Source organism: Vigna radiata, unplaced genomic scaffold (genome assembly GCF_000741045.1).
Source record: "Vigna radiata var. radiata cultivar VC1973A unplaced genomic scaffold, Vradiata_ver6 scaffold_247, whole genome shotgun sequence".
Taxonomy (NCBI): Eukaryota; Viridiplantae; Streptophyta; class Magnoliopsida; order Fabales; family Fabaceae; genus Vigna; species Vigna radiata.
The window spans coordinates 48457-63232 of record NW_014541804.1 but is presented as its reverse complement, the minus strand read 5'-3'; the positions used below and the strand labels follow the sequence as shown (position 1 = coordinate 63232).

The following is a 14776-nucleotide window of genomic DNA, read 5'->3' as shown; positions in this document are numbered from 1 at the left end:
GTTTGCTTGAAAACCAACCAAATTGAAAATTTTCTTGCATATAGATTTTGACACCAGTCATCATTTGGGGATTTAAAGAGTGCATTGTAGTCCCTAAGTCCCAAAAACAAAGACTGTATACAATTTCCAAAATCTGGGTACCAAACACAAACTTAGCCAAGTCTCATCACCAAACTTGGCTTGCTTGAAAATCAACCAAATTGAAAATTTTCTTGCACCTATATTTTGACACCAGTCGTCGTTTCGGGATTTAAAGAGTGTATTGCAGTCCCTAAGTCTCACAAACTAAGATTTTCAAAAATTGCCAAATCTTGGCACCAAGCACAAACGTATCTAAGTCTAAAAACCAAAATTAGTTTGCTTGAAAACCAACCAAATTGAAAATTTTCTTGCATCTAGATTTTGACACCAGTCATCATTTGGGGATTTAAACAGTGCATTGCAGTCCTTAAGTCTAAAAAACAAAGACCTTAGACAATTTCCAAAATCTTAGCACCAAGAACCAACTTAGCCAAGTCTCATCACCAAACTTGGCTTGCTTGAAAACCAACCAAATTGAAAATTTTCTTGCACCAACATTTTGAAACTAGTGGACACTTGGGGATTTTAAAAGTGCAAATCAGCACCTAAGTTTAAAAAACCAAGGATTTGCAAAATTCTCAAATCTTCGCACCAAGCACCAACATAGCGAAGTCTCACCACTAAACATGGCATTCTTGAAAAAAAACCAAATTGAAAAATTTCGTGCACCTATATTTTGAGACTATTCATCATTTGGGGATATAAACAGTGCATTGCAGCCCATAAGTCTTTAAAAAACCAAGTCTTTCAAAAATTGCCAAATCTTGGCACCAAACAAAAACCTATCCCAGTCTTAAAACAAAAATTAGTTTGCTTGAAAACCAACCAAATTGAAAAATTTCTTGCACCTATATTTTGACACCAGTCGTCATTTCGAGATTTAAAGAGTGCATTGCAGTCCCTAAATCTCACAAACCAAGACTTTCTAAAATTGTCAAATCTTGGCACCGAGCACAAACCTACCCAAGTCTCAAAACCAAAATGAGTTTGTTTGAAAACCAACCAAATTAAAAAATTTCCTGCATCTAGATTTTGACACCAGTCATCATTGGGGGATTTAAAGAGTGCATTGCACTCCTTAAGTCTAAAAAACAAAGAATTTAGACAATTTCAAAAATCTTGGCACGAAGCACCAACTTAGCTAAGTCTCATCACCAAACTTGGCTTACTTGAAAACCAACCAATTTGAAAATTTTCTTGCACGTAGATTTTGACATCAGTAATCATTTGGGGATTTAAAGAGTGCATTAAGGTCCCTAAGTCATAAAAACAAAGACTTTAAAATTTTTTCCAAAAGCTTGGCACCAAGCATCAACTTAGTCCGGTCTCATCACCAAACTCGACTTTCTTGAAAACCAACCATATTGAAAAATTTCTTGCACCTAGATTTTGAAACTAGTCGACACTTGGGGATATACTAAGAGTGCAAATGAACCCTTAAGTTTTAAAAACAAAGGATTTGAAAAATTCTCAAATCTTGGCATCAAGCACCAACTTAGCCAAGTCTCACCACCAAACATGACATTCTTGAAAAAAACCAAATTGAAAAATTTCGTGCACCTATATTTTGACACTAGTCGTCATTTGCGGATTTAAAGAGTGCACTGCAACCCCAAAGTCTAAAAAACAAAGTCTTTTAAAAAATTTGCAAATCTTGGCATCAAGCACCAACTTTGCCAAGTCTCAGAACCAAACTTGGCTTGCTGGAAAACCAACCAAATTGAAAAATTTCTTGAACCTATATTTTGTTATCAATCGTCATTTCGAGATATAAAGAGTGCATTGAAGTCCCTAAATCTCAAAAACCAAGACTTTCAAAAATTTCCAAATCTTGACACCATGCACTAACCTAGAGAAGTCTCAAAACCAAACTTGGTTTACTTGAAAACCAACCAAATTGAAAATTTTCTTGCAACTACATTTTGACACTAGTCATCATTTGAGGATTTAAAGAGTGCATTGCAGTCCCTATGTCTGAAAAACAAAGACATTAAAAAATTATCAAAATCTTGCTAACAAGCACCAACTTAGCCAAGTCTCATCACCAAACCTGGCTTGCTTGAAAACAGACCAAATTGAAAAATTTCTTGCACCTAGATTTTGAAAGTAGTCGACACTATATTAAGAGTGCAAATCAGCCCTTAAGTCTATATAACCAAGGATTTGAAAAATTCTCAAATCTTGGTACCAAGCACCAACAAAGCCAAATATCACCACCAAACATGGCATTCTTGAAAACAAACCAAATTGAAAAATTTCTTGCACCTATATTTTTAATTTAGTAGATTGATGTATAGGATGTGGTTTATCTTTGATTCTATGTTTTGCTTGCATTAGGTTGCGTTAAAATTATTTTTAAATCAAAAAACCTCATTTCATACTCATGATAATCGATTATCAAATTATAATAATCGATTATTAATAATTAATTATGACTTGCCATAATTGATTATCATGAGAAATTATGAGAATTTTTAAGCAAGTTTTTTTTTACCGTTGTGCATTCATTAAATGCATAATCAATTACCATAAGTGGATAATTAATTATCCCAATTAATTAGTTGACAACAGATTTTTGGAGGTATCCTTGAGTGAGATCTCTATAAATTATATTGGGACTCTCATTCTAAAATACGAAATATACAAAGTGTATTTTTCTAAATTCTTATCTGTAGTATGCAGTGATAAATATTCTGGGGTTTGCTGAACCCTTGGGCTGTCAATTTGAGAGAGCATTGTAGTCCCTAAGTATCAAAAACTAAGACTTTAAAAAATTTCCAAAATCTTGGCACCAAGCACCAACTTAGCCAAGTCTCAACACCAAACTTGGCTTGCTTGAAAACCCACCAAATTGAAAAATTTCTTGCACCTAGATTTTGAAAGTAGTCGACACTTGGGGATATTAAGAGTGCAAAGCAACCCCTAAGTCTAAATAACCAAGGATTTGAAAAATTCTCAAATCTTGGCACCAAACACCAACAAAGCCAAATATCACCACCAAACATGGCATTCTTGAAAACAAACCAAATTGAAAAATTTCTTCCACCTATATTTTGACAATAATCGCCATTTGGCGATTTAAAGAGTGCATTGCAGTCCCTAACTCTCAAAAACCAAGAATTTCAAAAATTTCCAAATCTTGGCATCAACCACAAACTTTGCCAAGTCTCACCACCAAACTTGGCTTGCTTGAAAACCAGGCAAATTGAAAAATTTTTTGCACCTAGATTTTCATACTAGTCGTCTCATGGGGATATGAAGAGTGCATTGCAGCCCCTAAGTCTCAAAAACCAAGTCTTTCACAAATTCTCAAATCTTGGAACCAAGCACTAACATAACCAAGTCTAACCACCAAACATGGTTTGCTTGAAAAGTAACCAAATTGAATAATTTCTTGCACCTATATTTTGACAATGATTGTCCTTAGGGGATTTAATGAGTGCATTGCAACTCCTAAGTCTCAAAAACGAAGACTTTCAATTATTTCCAAATCTGGGCACCAAGCACCAACTTAGCTAAGTCTCACCACCACACTTGGCTTGCTTGAAAACCAACCATATTGAAAAATTTCTTGGACTTAGATTTTGAAACTAGTCGACACTCGGTGATATTAAGAGTGCAAATCAGCACCTAAGTCTAAAATTCAAGTATTTAAAAAATTATCAAATCTTGACACCAAACACCAACTTGGCCAATGCTCACCACCAAACATGACATTCTTGAAAACAAACCAAAGTGAATAATAATAATAATAATAATAATATTATTATTATTATTATTATTGTCATAATAATAATCACAATAACAATCATTATCATAACAATCATAATCGTAATAATCATAATCGTAATAATCCTAATCATAATCATAATAATAGTAATAATAATAAAAATAATAATAATAGTAATAATAACAATAACAATAAAATAATAATAATAATAATAATAATAATAATAATAATAATAATAATAATAATAATAGAAGGAAGAAGACGAAGAAGATAGGAACATAATACAGTGGAAGAAGAAAATAGGATAGCAAAAGATATTGTCATAATAAAATACAAACTTACAGTTTTGATGAAACATTGAAGTTAGAATACACAACTCGTAGGCATTTCTTCAGAAAAACACTTACAACTTATATGAAACTTAAACACTCTTATTCGCACACTCGAACTCCTTCTTTTTCAGCTACACAAACTCTTATTTACAAAAACAACATAACATACTACACATTACATAATTTACAATAATACCCTTTAAGAATTTACATTTTTATCCTTCTCATGCCATAATAAGATTCTTACCATTATAAACTTCTTGTCCTCTTCTCTTTTTATTTTTCAATCTTTTCATCATTTCTTCTCTTTTTCAAAATTCTTATGATAGGGAATCACTTCTTGTCCTTTTCTCTTTTTTATTTTTCAATCTTTTCATCATTTCTTCTCTTTTTCAAAATTCTTATGATAGGGAATCTCTATCTTCAAAACATTGTCATTTCTTGCTTTATCTTCTTTTCTCCTTCTTTTTCAATCACTTCTTCTATCCTTATGTGTTTTCATCTTCTCTTTTCACTCAAACATATTGAAGGGATTAAACTTAGGGCTTTCTTCTTTTAAATCTGTCTTTGATACATATGACTTTGCTTTTATTACTTGCTCTAAGTCCTTCATACTAGTTGCTGCTGCTAATTCTGCTAGTAATCTCTGTTTTTCAACCAAAAATAATGATTCTTGGGTTAATGCTAGGATTTTTTCTTCCTTCCTTTGTCTATAATTGGCTTGCCATTGATCAATGTTTTTCTTGTTGATGAGGCTGCTACTAAATTTATTCCACCACTTGAGCTTAAACCTTCTTGAGAGAGACTTTATATCTATATTTTCATAGGCTGGTTCATAATATATTCCCAAGCTACAATCCAAGTTATACCCTAAGTCAAATGAAGTCTTTTCTCTAAAATAAGAATATACTTCAGCAACTTCTGATGGAAAGATAGACGACAGTGGGCCGAATTCTGAAAACTATTTTCGAAATTTTTGGGAGATTCCTCTCCCGAACCAGATAAACCATGAATGGTTTCCTGGATGAACATATAAGGCTTTAGACTAGGCTTCTATATAATCATAATAATTATATGTCTGAGGATTAAAGGTTCTTGAGAAAGATTTGGAATCATGGGGTCTTTGGCTCCATTCTTCTGGAGATAAATACTTTTAAGATTTTTAGTTTTGAGAAAAGGATAATTCCTTGATCATTTTTAGTATGAGATATTTCAGCAGAATCAATATCTACTAAAATAAACTCATAAAATATTCTTGTTTTGGCTAGGTCTGTCGGAGGATAATGAAAGTCTCTGGGAAATAGGTTTTGGGCTGTTATTTTTGGAGAATCATATATCCAAGCTTTTTCTAGAATAATAACTGGGATAGTTTATGGTTGATTAATATATTCTTCTGATGGTTGTTCTTGCTGGGGTTTAGTGACTGAAGTAAAGTCTCTTGGTCCAATGAGAATATTTTGATATTGGAGAGGGGTAAATTTATTGGAGGTTTTGATGAGAAGGTTTTTTGATGTACCTGCTATTTGTCGGAGGGGTTTTTAATATTTCTACCAAGGTCGCATGAGGCACATGAGGCTTTAATGATATTGTCGAGACTTGTTTTTGTGATCCCAGTGGGGGACCATAATGATCTTTATTTAGTGGTTCTCCACTCATTGCTGTTTTTCCTGTAAAAACTCTCTGGTTAAAAAATCTGGTAATGAATTCTCCTTTCCTTTTATATGCTCAATTTCAAAATCAAAACAAGACAATAAAGCTTGCCATCTTGCAAAAATATGTTTGGAAACAAGATTTTGAACGTCTTTTGTTAAAACACTCGGAGCTGCTTTATAATCAGTTCGAATCAAAAACTTTTTGTTAAATAAATCATCTTGAAACTTTTGTAAACATAAAACTATTTCCAAAATCTCTTTTTTAACAGTAGAATATTTTTGCCGAGTAGGATGCGAGATACCTGAATGATACCTGACAATTTGGTCTTTAGAAGAGTCTTGGATTTTCTGTTTTAGAATTCCCCTATAACCTAACTCTGAGGCATCTGTTTCTACTATTAAAAAGGCTTCTGGATTTGGTATTCCTAAACAAGGAAGTTTTTTAACCAATTCTTTTACTTTTATTACTGTTTTGGGTCATTTCCTCTATCCATGCAGGTGGAATTTTACTAAGTCTTTTATATAATGGTGTACAAATTATTCTAATATTTGGAATAAAATCTGCTATATAATTTACACATCCTAAGAATCTTTGTAACTGTTGTTTATCTTTTATTTCATTTGGAAATTTAGATGTAAATTCTAATGATCTTTGTATTGGAGTTATAGCATTTTGATAAATTTCATAACCTAAAAATCTTGTCTTGATTTGGAAGATTTTCATCTTTCTTGCTAATACTACTAATCCATTTTCTTTCATTATTTTAATAAATATGTCTAAATGATTAATGTGATCAGTAATGTTTTTTTGAAAATATTAGTACATCATCTAAGTATATTATTGAAAACTTCATATAAGGATAAAAAATATCATTCATTATATTTTGAAATTCACTTGGTGCATTTTTTAGTCCTTGTGGCATTACATTCCATTCATAATGTCCAAAGGGTACTACGAAGGCTGTTTTATATTTAGAAGGCTGTTTTATATTTATCTTCTTCTTTTACTGATATTTGATAGTATCCCGATTTTAGATCAAATTTAGAAAATACTATTGCATCATGTACTCTTTTTATTAAATCATTTTTGTTTGGTAAAGGATATCTTATCCATTTTAATACTTTATTTAGGGGTTTATAATTAATTACTAATCTTGGAGTTCCTCTCTCTATTTCAGATGCTTTCATAACATAAAATCCTGTACAACTCCATGGTGATTTAGATGGTCTAATTAATCCTTTGTCTAAATATTCTTGACTCTCCTTTTTACAGTACTCTAAATATCGTTGATTCATTTGTATTGGCCTAGCTTTTGTTGGAATTTTCTTNTCATCAAAATTGTCTATATATGGTAATGATATTGTATATTTTTTTTTCTATGCCAAAAAGCAGTAGGATTTGTTTCACAAATTTCTTTTTCTATTTTTTCTTCATAAGATTTTATAATTTTTCGAATATTTGGACTATTAATTTGTTCTTCTATTCTTTGAAATTTTATTTCTTTGTTTAACATATTTATTTGTTTTTTCTTTATATCTATTTGTGTTATTGACGATTCTTTTAAAAGGTTTAGTTCTCTTGTTCTCGGTGGTTTAATAAATTCAAAACAAATTTCACTCCCTAAAGTATTGGTTACTAATCCAGATTCAGTCACTCTAAATGGGTATGATAAAGTTAAGAACGGAGTTCCTAATATCATGGGAGTATTCATATTTTTAATTAATACAAAAGAAGTATTATAACAAACTTTGTTTTTACATATTTTGGCATTAGATAATTTATATTGTATATGCATCTTTGATCCATTTGCATTGGTTACTTTTTCTACTGTTGTTTCATAATATTGTGTTGGGATTAGTCCTTCTTGAATACAATTTACATCTGCTCAAGAATCCATTAAAGCTATTGTTTTGAACGTTTCTTCTTTTATGATTAACGTTACTTCAACATGTCATTTATGAGTAGTTATCAGATTTAGTAAATTAATATAATTGTTATTAGATGTGCTTCATCTTCTTTCTTATTTTCTTTATCATTCTGATTTCTTATAATCTCTTTACCTTCTAATTCTAATAATCTATATTCTAAAGATATATCATTTTCTCTTAATATTTGTATTTCTTGTTTAAGATTTTTTATTTCTTCTTGGAGATCTTTTATTGTTACTTGTTGACTTGGACTCTTAAACCTATTGTAAATTTCTTTGATACTTATTGGTTTTACATATTGTTGAACTTCCTAACTTCGTGTTATCAAATTGTTTAATTGCTTTAAAAATTCATCTTTTAGTGGAAAATCTTCTAATTTATCTATTATAGAAATTAATGTAGAAGTTTGGTCTTTTGTTAGCATATTTATGCTCTTACAGTTCATGTAGTCACATAATTCTGGTCCTAGTAATCATCTTCAATATCTTCTTCTAAAATTTCACTAGAAGTTTCTTGCTCAATTTGTTCTAACTCTAATTCACTATCTTCATCTTCTACTGAACTATTAGATTCTTCTGGTTCAGAATTAATTAAAATATTTAACAAACTTTCTTTTAATTTTTCATCTTCTATTTGGTTTATCTTTTGTGCTATGCTACAATTATTAGCATAATGGCCTGGCTTACCACACTTCCAACACACATTTTCTTTTTTCTTTAGTTTTTTGGGTTTTCTTACAACTTTTTTATTTTCTATATTTTGATTATTTGTTTTATTTTGGAATTTTTTATATGAGTTTTTATAAGGTTTTTTATAAGTCTTTTCGGTCTCCTACTTATTTTCTTTTTTCTTGCACTTGGTGCTCTAATAGGGTCCATGCCATATTGTTGACAGAATGTTCCTATTTCTCTTTTATTAACCATGCTTTCATTTCTTAATTTATTTTGTAATTTAAAATCTGTGCATACTTGTATTCGTGTTTCTATAACTATGTTATGTATTTGACCATAAGTTAGTATGTCATATGCTACTGGTTTACCATAATGTCTTTCTAAATTCATTTTTACCTTTTCTGCAAATAATTTAGGCAATCCTGCTAAAAATCTTTCTTTCCAAAATCCAGCAAAACCATCTTCTCTTAAAGTTACTTTTGACAAAATTATCTTTATACCATCTATAATCTGACATTGTTGGATAGTAAAGATTTGCTAATTGATTTCAGACCTTTCTTTAAAAATATTCGGATCTCCTACAAATTTTTAAATTTTTGAATTATTGAGTAAATTAATGTTGACACTGCATCTTCTTGATTTGTTTCAGTTTTTACACTATTAAAAATTTCTAATTTATCTTGTTCTGTGGAGAGATTATCCCACCAACCTTTTAATTGGCCAGTGAATCCTTGTACAATGGCTATAGCGGCAGATTTGTCACTACATCCTTTAGTTTTATGGGCAGTAGCTGCCATTGTCATTTGACAAGTTAAATCTAAAATAGCTTGCTCACTCATCCCATCTAAATTCCATTCAGTTATTTCATTTTCAGTGAAAGCATTTTGTACCAATTCTTCTCTTTCTTCAAACTGCACATCAGCAGCTCTCGGACGAGGATAATAATTTCTAAGCTTTGGATATATTTTTAATTTATTGATTTTTAATGTATTTACTGATGGTTTATTTAATTTATCTAATTTATTTTTTAATTCTTCTATTTTTAAATCTGTCTCACTTTTTAATCTTAATGAATCTAATTCTTTTTGTGGTACGTTGAATAATTTATATATTGGTTTTATAGGTTCTTTTGAACTACTAGGAGTTTCTTTTTGGGTCTTATTTTCTATTCGAGTTAATTGTTTTGTCATAATATCTAATACTGTATTTGAATAATTAAGTTGAGAATGCAATCTTTTTAATATCTTTCACTTGTATAGGCTTATTTTCACTTTTAACATCTTTATATGGACTAGCTTCTATTTCTATATTTTTAGTGGGTTATATTACGATTCCTTATTGTGGAGGATACTTTGATTCTATTATTTCATTATTTATTATTTTCCAAATACTTGATATTTTATCTAGTGGACATATAGATTTATTAATACTAAAGGAATATTCTAAATTATTGTCTCTACTGTAATTCGAAAACCAATCAAAGAAGTATAAGTTTATTTCATTTGGTCTTAAGTAATTATAAAATTCTTCTCTAAACTTTTCTACTTGTAGTTTTGTAAATGTTTTAAAATACCAATCTCTTCTTTTTTTATTATAATCAGCTTCAAAATCTTGTCTAATCCAATTTTTATCTATTTTAAAAGTTTTTTCTCTACTTAAAGTATTTAATATTTGTGAGGCTGTTATAGAATAACGAGGAGATTCTAATTTTCTTGATTCTTCATATACAGGTTTTGTTACAATTGGTAACGTTATTTAATCTTCTTAAATCTAGATTTATCGTGGATCCATCAACTGAATGTCTAGAAGGTTGTCCTTTGTAAATCATTTGAGGATTTCTTATGTTTACTGATGATGACCTATTCATTCTTAATCTAATATTTATACCTACTTGCACTATTTCTCTTATTTGAGTGTTATAAAGTTTTGGTTCTTCTATTACATTTTCTAATATCCATTCTTCAGGAATCTTGCTTATTACTTCTATTACATCATCTGAACCTTAAACTTATTATGCAGGTAAAACATATAAGTGAAATATAATATAATGAACTATATAGCAAGAGTTAAACTTACTTAATTATAGAGGTGAGCCTCAAGGATAATGCAAGTAAATAACCATCCCAATTCACCGAATCTAGACGAAATAACAAAAATGGAATCAAATTTTTCTTAAGCTTTCTTGTTCCAATTGTTTGATATGCAGTCTTTAAACAAATGCTAAAAAGTAAGAGATGAGAAAGGAAATAACTAAAAGCAGGTGAGAGTTATAATTAAAGTAAAATTTGTCAAATAAAGAAAGAAAAGAAATTATGAAATTGTTAGATTTGGAAGAAAAAAATTAGAAATAAACATTATAATAGAAAAAAAATTAATTCAATCTTATAAAATGGAGACAAAACAAGTTTACACAAGCCCGAAAGAATCGAATATTTTGGTAAGTAATCATTATATCATTTTTNCAAACTTATCAAGCATCTTTACCCTTTNCATGGATCTGACAAACAGTGTCATAAAAATACCTGCACATTCAAATCAAATGCTACACCTATCAGTCATATGAAGAAATTTGAACATGATCATTGGACAATAAGCTTTATAAGATAAAGTAACCTGCAGCAATGAAAGATCCATTTCCCATAGCTACATTGCCTTGGTTGGTCATAGTGATACCAAGATTTAGCAGAGTTCCTCCTAACACGGTATACATAGTTGCCATCTGTAAAGTCGTTGCTTTCCTAGCAGCTCTTTCAGACTGCCAAATTAACTTCATTAATCTCAATTTTACAAAAAAGGGTTCTGAATAATCACCTCCTAATTACAATTATTCCTTTCTCGAAGTTTTAATCTTTACACTTTGTGACATAAGTCAGTTTAAAATGAGAAAAACTATAAAGATCAAATAAATAATTCAACAAAAGAGATGAATAAACTGACCTCGAGAACTCGTACTCGAAGTTTTAGATCCCCTGCTTCAAGTTGCTTTGTAAACTCTTCTATTCTTTGAACTCTATATGGCATTGACATGGTGTAGGATCTGGCCTAAAAGAATTACACTAGAGTTATCGATTCAAATGGATCATCACATTGAACAATGCCATAAGTATACGTTCACATCAAATAGATGTAAAAAAACATCATAGAGAAAAACAAAAACAAAAATAGTTCAAGGAAGAGGTGTGTGTGGTACATCATCTGCTTGCTTTCTTATCTCCTCCACAAGCTGTGGTGGTGTAATCTGCTTTTGCCTCATATCTAAAAGTTCCTGTAACGTAGTAAGAAAGTATGAGCACTGTATTTTAATGCAGTATGGGAACTATAATTGTTCATGGACTATCTGAACTCTGAACCTGTGCATAGGGTGCAGCAATCCTTGCAAAGGAGAAATTTTGATTGAGTGTGTAACCTATGCCTATCAGAAAAATAAAAGAATCATTACTGAAACTTGCTTTTATTTCAATTAAAAGAAGTTAATTTTTTCACCAGAAAGGATGATGTTACCATATTATAATTTATATACCAATATGAAACTAATAATAAAACTGGGACATGTTCAAATTTTTTGTAGGATAATTTGCCAATTGGGAAGATGCATACCTTCAAGTGTTGAAAAGCCCTGAGAACAAAGGCAAAGGTAGATGGAAAACGGAATGGCTGGTCTTGTGCTATTGCAAATAAATCCTGACACAGAAAGCATTGAATAATAAATTGTGGACTGAAGATTCTGCAGATAATTTGTAGTAACCAAGTGAAAAACAAAATGATCCATCTTCAGCTTATCCATGGTTCCACTCCATTGAAACAAACAGCAAAAATATTATGAATTCACTGATTTAATGTAACAGTGTTGACCAACCTCCCCGATTGCAAAAAGGGTCTGTTGCTGATCTGGTGCCTGGCTTTGCAAATGGTCAAGGAAAAACTGTACAGATCTCCTCACCTGGAACGTAAATTTATCATCTAAGAAGACAAGAATGAGAATATTTGAACTGCAAATAGTTTGCATTCTTACTGAAGACAGATCCCCAGTAGGTTGGAGTGCTCCCAGCTCTATAAGGCGTTGCATAACCTGCATCATTGTTTCTGGTTTAGCATTATATATGGATAGAAAAGTTTATCAGTGAAAGGTTATGGCAATCTCAAATTCCTTTTTGCTGAAGATAATCACTGGTTGATAGCAACTTGTGATTTCTTATTAGTTAGAAGTAAAAGACAATGTTGTAAACTTAAATAATCAAAGGGTAGTACAAAATCAAGACCATTTTGGCATCCTTTTCATATATAGCAGATGTTACTAGATCAAGCAGTCTCTCTCGGGTAAAAGATTTGATCTCTCCCATCATTCCAAAGTCATAATAAATAATTGCTTCGTCCACATCAATCGCAAGATTTCCAGGGTGAGGATCCGCATGAAAGAAACCTGTTCTTAATATCTATAAGACAAAAACAAAATGATAATCTAGTACCTCAATATCTGTAACCAAACCGAAAACCATATTAAACATAGCAGATGTTACTATTAGATTGTGCACCTGAATCAGGTAAGCCTCAGTAGCACGTGATGAGATTCGTAATCAATCATAGCCACGAAAGTTAATGTATCCACCTGGTCTATTTTGATACCTGTGACAGAAGAAATCAGAGTTACGAGCAGTTGTAAATAAAGTTCATAGGCATAAGTGAAGAGGAAAACCTGGAACATACTCCATGGTCAACACCTTTAAGGCAGTATAATCCCAATATACCAACTACAACAAAAGTAAAATAGAATTGTTAGACACAGGTTGAAATTGGATGTTATGTTAGTGCTGCAACAAGAAACTTACAGTATTCGAACCCACTTTATGTTTCTAAAATCTCGTCGGAATCTGTCAGCATTCTTTCCTTCATTTATATAGTCAATTTCTTGATACAGAATACTGCAAAGTAGCATGTGAAACATTGTAAATTGTAGAAATCGTTGGAATAATAGAAGGCGAAATTACTGATATGCAATGAACATAATTTAACATATGCTTTACTTCATGAAATCGCCCTAACGATATACTTCCAAGCTTATTACTTACGTTGCACACTCTTCATATATTCCAATCCAATCTCTAAGTGGACCCCCAAAAGTTTCATTTCTCTGGAAATATTCTGTGATCAGCTTTAAGTTTTCTGGATAGATCAAGCAAACATGTGAGAATAACAAAAAAAAAAAACCATTCACTATAATTGTAATCCTTAAACTCTATGTATGCTGCAACCATAAATACCCTTCTTCAGCTTAGTGTTTCTCGAAACAAAGAAGTGTTGTTAACGACAGAAACAAAATGAGCTCAAATCAATGTTGAAAAGCTTCTTCAGACCTGGCCTTTGAACTTTGACCACTAATTTTACTCCATTATGTAGAATAGCACGATGAACCTACAAATATGTGTCCCCGGTATTGATGTTACCATATTAATAACAACAATAATTTAAAAGTGTAAGTCAATTTTTCAATTTAACGAAAATATAAATCTGCAGGAGTAGAATCAAACACCTGACCGAGACTAGCAGCAGCAATTGGTCGATCTTCAAACTCTTTAAATAACATGTCAATGGGAGCTCCTAGTTCGCTCTCAATAAATTTTCTTGCTTTCTTACGAGAGAAGGCATGAACCATGTCCTGTACAATGTTGTATTGTTATTAAGTAAAACTCTTGCTTTTAGTTTATTAACAAAAAATAGGAAATGTCTACGATGATGATCCTGAAAATGACAGAAGAAATACCTGCAATTTTGCGAGCTCATCCACAAATTCACGTGGACATAGATCTGACCTAGTTGATGACAACTGACCAAGTGTAATGAAAGTTGGACCAAGCTGCAATACAGACTCTCTTAACCATCCTCAAGCAAAAGGCAGATGCTATAACACCATCTTAGGGTGGTAGCCCTCCTCAGCCTCCTTCTCCACCGTCGAGACATGAGAAATGGAAGTTGGCCCGTATACGACCATCGGGCATCTACTCTTCCGACACTGCACGAGAGATTTCTGAAAGAATTGTAAGTTATCACTGTTCCTAAAATAATAAGTATTGTCATTATACATACTACATTAAACTATTTAAAGAATAATGGTGTTTTGTAATGTTACAGGACGCCTTGGTTGAGCAGAGCTCCCAAGGCCAATTCACTCCAGAGGGTCGCCAGGATATTCTTGCTGCTGCGATTGAACGACCTGAGCACCCTGGACGTGTACGTGCTGCAGGTTCTGGAGTAGGAATTAAAGATTATTTTGGGAGCTCTTCTCGTCAGCGTTCATATTCATACAGCGATACACAATGGATGACAGAAGAGATCACAAAAAAGGTCCGAGAAGACCTTAGAGAGGAGATCAGGGCCGAGGTTAGA

The 14776-nt window shown here is 31.6% G+C and overlaps 1 pseudogene; it reads right to left on the bottom strand.

The window, feature by feature from the left end:
• Positions 1-10843: 10843 nt before the first annotated feature.
• Positions 10844-14776, bottom strand: part of LOC106778219 — a 4475-nt pseudogene continuing 542 nt past the window's right edge.